This window comes from Varanus komodoensis, unplaced genomic scaffold, assembly GCF_004798865.1.
Source record: "Varanus komodoensis strain SLA01 unplaced genomic scaffold, ASM479886v1 scaffold16, whole genome shotgun sequence".
NCBI lineage: Eukaryota > Metazoa > Chordata > Lepidosauria > Squamata > Varanidae > Varanus > Varanus komodoensis.
Genome location: NW_025335468.1, coordinates 4,958,357 through 4,964,389, shown reverse-complemented (window position 1 = coordinate 4,964,389; position 6,033 = coordinate 4,958,357).

Below are 6,033 nucleotides of genomic sequence, written 5' to 3'. Positions count from 1 at the left end.
TCCAAAACAGTCAGAAACCGAGCAACAAAAAATGCCAACGAAAGAACAAAATTCCGAAATTGGTGATGTGTGGCTCCCAGCTGGCTCCCACTGAGATGTCTCTCCCCTCCCTGGATGCACCAGCACACTCCCTGCCAACGCGATGCCAACTGAGGAAGAGGTGGTGGCACACAGCCAGCCCTCAAGCCAGTCCGTGGTGAGCAGGATACCCCCCCCCCCCCCCCCCACGGACCAGCAGGAAATGTCCCACGGACTGGTAACGGTCCCCAGACCAGTGGTTAAAAACCACTGCTATAAGCTGCTATATATTATACCTGTATGTGTATATATAAGTATAACATGCACCTTACTCTTGGGAGGAAGCCATGACATAGATCTAAACTTAGTGTGGAGCCAAAGTGGCATCTATGACTCAGCATCTTGCAACAGCTTGAGCTGGTTTTACTAGAATTCTAATGGGATGTTCACTGAAATCAGTTCCTTCTTTGATATTCACTTGAAAACTCAAATGCTGCTCAACTCTGCCAGATTTGGAACTCCTGTGGCTCCAACTAAGTACCAATTCAAGCTACTGAACACCAGTAGCAAGGAAACTAGTTAACTGCAGCAAATTTTTATAGGCAGCAGCAAAAGTCTATGCATTAAGAAATAAACTTGCCTTCAACTGTCCCATAATTCAGATCTAAAATCAATATTGACTACAATGTAGGTTCCATTTATTTTCCATGTTCTGTCTCATATTAACATTCACATGACACCAGCAGTGCAACAGAGACTCATGGTTCAGTAGGCATTACCATGTTCTAGGGCAGAGAGAACTGGACCAAGTTTTCAAGTATACTCAGGCGCTAATACTTTGCACCGAGTTTTTGCATACACATAAATAGGAGCTTCAACTTCATAGGGATGTTGGCACCAATACTGAGTCAGCCTTTGCATCACAGATACAATCCAGTGTGAATTTCCATAGTCTTTTTTAAACGTTACATGACATACCAAATCAGGCAAGGACAAGCAGAGGCATGCACTCCCTTGTACAGCTTCTGTACATATTGTATGAATTGAACAGATGGGCACCCTGCCCTGTACACGAGTTCTTTGATGTTCCTTGCTTTCAAGCAAAGGTTGATCAAGAGTGCCTGGCCAACCAGCGATTTCTGATCATCCTGCAGTTTAAATTTGAATTACTGATTTATACTCTAAACCACTTCAGCAAATTAAAAGTTGGTTTAAAGGCGAAAAAACAGCAACAGCAATAACACTGTCTTTGGTCTCTGTATGCATTCTGAAAGGTTGCAAGTAAGGGAAGATGATCTCAGATGTGAAGGAACACAAATTGTTGAGACTCTGCTTGTAGGACACAACCATCACATAGTCATTGCACTGTATTGCTACATTTGAATCTCATCACTTGGCATAGATAAGGTCATTGCATTTTGTTGTTGTTGTTAGTCCGACCCATCCTGACCCCATGGACAACATTCTTCCAGGCCTTCCTGTCCTCCACCGTCCCCCAGAGTCCACTCAAGCTCACACCAACTGCTTCAGTGACTCCATCTAGCCACCTCATCCTCTGCCATCCCCTCCTTCTTTTGCCATCTATTGTTCCCAGCATTAGGCTCTTCTCCAGGGAGTCCTTCCTTCTCATTAGGTGGCCAAAGTATTTGAGTTTTCATATTGCTGGAGCCGAGCTTGTAGGATTTTGAGCATAACTTTGCTAGCATGTGAAATGAGTGCAGTGGTGCGGTAGTCTGAACATTCTTTGGCATTGCCCTTCTTTGGGATGGGAATGTAAACTGACCTTTTCCAATCCTGTGGCCACTGTTGAGTTTTCCAAATTTGAGTGTAGCACTTTTACTGCATCGTCTTTTAAGATTTTGAGTAGCTCAGCTGGAATACTTTCACCTCCACTAGCTTTGTTGTTGCTCAGACTTCCTAAGGCCCATTTGACTTCACATTCCAGGATGTCTGGTTCGAGGTCAGTGACCACCCCATCATGGTTATCAGGGATGTTAAGTTCTTTCTTGTATAGTTCCTCTATGTAATCTTGCCATCTTTTCTTAATCTCTTCTGCCTCTGTTAGGTCCCTGCCATTTTGGTCCTTTATCATGGCCATCTTTGCATGAAACATCCCCTTCATATCTCCAATTTTCCTGAAGAGATCTCTGGTCCTCCCTATTCTATTGTTTTCTTCTGTTTCTTTGCACTGTTCATTTAAGAAGGCATTCTTATCTCTTCTAGCTATTCTCTGGAATTCTGCATTCAATTGGGTGTATCTTTCCTTTTCTCCCTTGCCTTTCATTTTCCTTCTTTCCTCAGCTATTTGTAAAGCTTCCTCAGACAGCCATTTTGCTTTCTTGCATTTCTTTTTCTTTGGGATGGTTTTAGTTGCTGCCTCTTGTACAATGTTGCGAACCTCCATCCACAGTTCTTCAGGCACTCTGTCTATCAGATCTAATTCCTTAAATCTATTTGTCACCTCTACTGTATATTCATCAGGGATTTGATTTAGATCATACCTGAGTGGCCTAATTCTTACCCAATTCTTGCGATGGAGTAGACTGTTCCTGTCCATGAATTTAGAAAAAATTGGAAGTGGATTTTCACATCCAGCCCAACAACAGACACAACATCACAATGGTTTCAGAAGTCCACTGGGCCATTTAAGCAAGCAGAGGATTTATTTTAAAGATTTTCCAGAGATCCTGTGTTGTCTTATGTGACTTGGTGGTGTGCAGTTGATCTAATTTCACATGACTATATTTCCTCTAGTCCTCTCCTCCTTCCTGGATATGCGATTTCCTGGACTAAGCATGACTAGCTGGGGAAATACCTGGGTTTTTTTTTACATGAGTTTGTTTGGAAAGTCCAAATAAATCTTCACATAAAACAATATGCTTTTGCATGTCCTTTAATATAAAATCTGGCAGCAGTGCCCTTACCTCCTCCCCATCTGCAGGTTTTTTCCTTCCTAGGTCCTAGGGGAGGGGAGGAAAAACAGCCCCAAGCTATGCTAATGATCCACCCACTTTGAGATAAAGCAAGCTCCTAGCCCAAACAGCATCCTTTGCAATGTGAAAATATCTAGCCAGCTCATGTTTAGTCTTAAGGCAACTTATGCTTTATCTTCAGGAAATCTGTATCTCTGATTACAAAATCCACATTTCAAACCAGTTTGATTTCTGTAACTCCTGATTTATTTGTTATCTGTTACTCAAGCCTTTGATGGGTCATGATGTTTTTCCTGATGCCTATAATGTTTTCTTAGTGTTTCTGTATTATTCCCCACAGTCCTTACTTTCTCACCCATTCAGAATCTCATAACTGCATTGAAACTGTGTATATGACCCACAACTTATAAGAAACTCTGTCTGTGCTCTGGAAGCTTGTAGCCGGTTTGGAATACTGGCTACTCAAAAGCGCTGTTGTTTTTTCTCTTGTCAGATGGGTATCTGGGTGTTCGGCCAATAAACTGCTGAGGTCTGAGTGTGTGGATCCAAGCGTACATTCTCCTGGTTCTGCTAACTGGCAAGGCATATATTGTGCAATTGGCATTCCATGCTTATGGTAATTTATGGGTGCCTTAAACAATGCTGTGACCTTCCAGTTTCATTTGTGTCTACTCACTTCGAAGTTATGCAGTAGAAAAGCAGGAACCACTTCTTGAGTAAACAGTCTGATCTCAATTGTTCAATGAAACTGTAAGTAATACAGTTTTATATTTGTTTTAGAAGTATAGCTTTTATTCTTTCTGACTAGCAAGGAATATATGCTCTAATTGTACATGAGCAGCACACAATAACAACTAGCAATATTTGGAATTTACCCAGTGTTCATCTTGGCTGAAAAAAACTAGAATAATAACTGTCCACTCCAGTTGCTGCAATGCAATAGGTTGGATTGCATGGATTGTCATTGCTGGCCATCAATGGTGCAGTGTACTGTTTTTTCCAGATATTGCATGGATACCTGCCCCTTGATTTTTTGTTTCATCCTCCTTATTTGCACTGCACACTAAAAACCATCACCATCAAGCAAAATATGCTATGATTGTTGTAATTAAACTCACAGGAAGGCCTGAACAAGGATGTATAACTGTGGCATTTCTTGTTACAATGAAGCTTCCATTCTATCCCCATGCTTTATGTACACTCCCACTGTAAATATGTTTTGAAAATCCAACTGGTGCTGATTTGCATCTTACAAGCGGTTATCTCAAAGTAAGCTTTGTTCTGCCATGTAGAAGGTTCTGCACCCTCACAAGTCTGCACTTATACAAAGCATCTAACAATAACTTAACTTCCCCTTAGATGCCAGTGCATATGCCCAGCATTTCCATGACTGAGGTGGCAATTTTCTTCTTTTTCTTTTTGCAGGGGGTATTATCAAATCTTTACTCTCCCACAGCCCACAAAGCAAGTAATCCTATGCAATACAGCCTGCTGGTAAAATGCCAGTTCTTTTGGACCCTGATGAATCACAAATAAGGTGGCTTGGAGGGGACTATGAAATGGGATGAGAAAAAATGAGTTCTTAGGAGACTTTGAAGTGAGAAACAGAAGACAGAGATCCTGAAGTACAGTTCTGAGGAAACTGAAGAGGGAGGCACGCAAGAGAAGAAAGGTTTTGAGGAGGCTGAGAAAGGCCAGGAAAGAGCACAGGCTGAAAGCACAGGAAAGAGCAGACCTGGTACAGCCCTCCCATTAGGGAGAATGTGGTGACTGACTCAGGCAGCTGATGCTGGAGGCACCAGCAACGGCCCCCACCTGCTCCTGCTGAGCCTGCAGCTGTTTCCTCCAGCAGAGAACAGAACTGCTACATAGAGCACAAATGTGCCCAGAACCAGCCAGTTGCCTGAGACACAGTGGAGAACAGAGTCACAACCCCTGAAGTAAGATCCAGTCCCGCTGGGTTCTATGTATGGAGTGAAGAGAGACACTATCTTAGCTTCGGGCGGAAAAAGCTATGGGCCAGACCTGATCAAGGCAGTTCTGGTTCCTTTGGCTAGTACAGGATACTGTAGGACATATCCGACCAGCCAGCATTAGGCAGCAGCCGGCTGGTCATCCCAAGCATACACACAACAATAGAGAACCTATAGTGCAGTTACAAAACAACAGAGAATCATCAATGGCCCGAGATGGAGCAATCTTCCGCCCAAGAGCCTCGAGTTCAACTCCCAGGTAGACCAGCACCACAGATGTGCATGGAGGTCACAGGATTCACAAGGAATCCTGGTGGGAATTTCAACCCAGTAAGCAGCTGTCTCTGCTGCCTGGTCATACAGGGTATAAAAGGGGGACTCTACCATGGTCCCAGGTTTGATGGCCTTTTTATTGGGATTGAACGTATTCTTGAGAATGAAGAAACTTATTCAATCTCTCACCCCTGCCGTGCTTAACTGGGTCAAGGGCACGAAGGTCCAGACCCCCTTTGTCCAACAATAGGGCTATTCTATGATTCCATCTGTAGCTACAGTACAGTGCCTGCGTACCTGTAAGCTGCTGGGCATGCAATCCCAGGGTCGGTTGGGCAGGGGCATCCCAGGAGCCGTAGGATTTTTTGGCTCTGCCTTTCCGAGGGCACTCTGGCCTCAGAGAGGAGAACTGACCTCAGATGCCTTCCACCTGCAGCTGTGGAAAGGAATGCAACTAGTGCTGCTCTGATGCCAGAAAGGGCAATGAGGCAAACTGGGAGAACACAGCATCCAAACCCTCCCGCTGCCCCAGTCCGTCCCCTGAATGGGAGGGAACAGTAGCCCTGGTGCTGGTGCAGTGATTTCTCTCCAACTGGAATCAGTGGAAATGCACATTCTTTTTCTTAAACCATAAAAGAAATGGTTTAAAGCACTCATACCTCCTGCTCTGCCCTCACAAACTGCCAGGGTATAAAAATGCAGTTCTCTGCCTTGGTTTCCCCCTCCCTCTCCCCACTAGGATCACCCCGTAAACGTGTTTGCAACGTATCTTTACAGAATTCTGTCCACTTCTATTGATATTGACACATGTTACAAAGCGACAATAGAGCAATTTA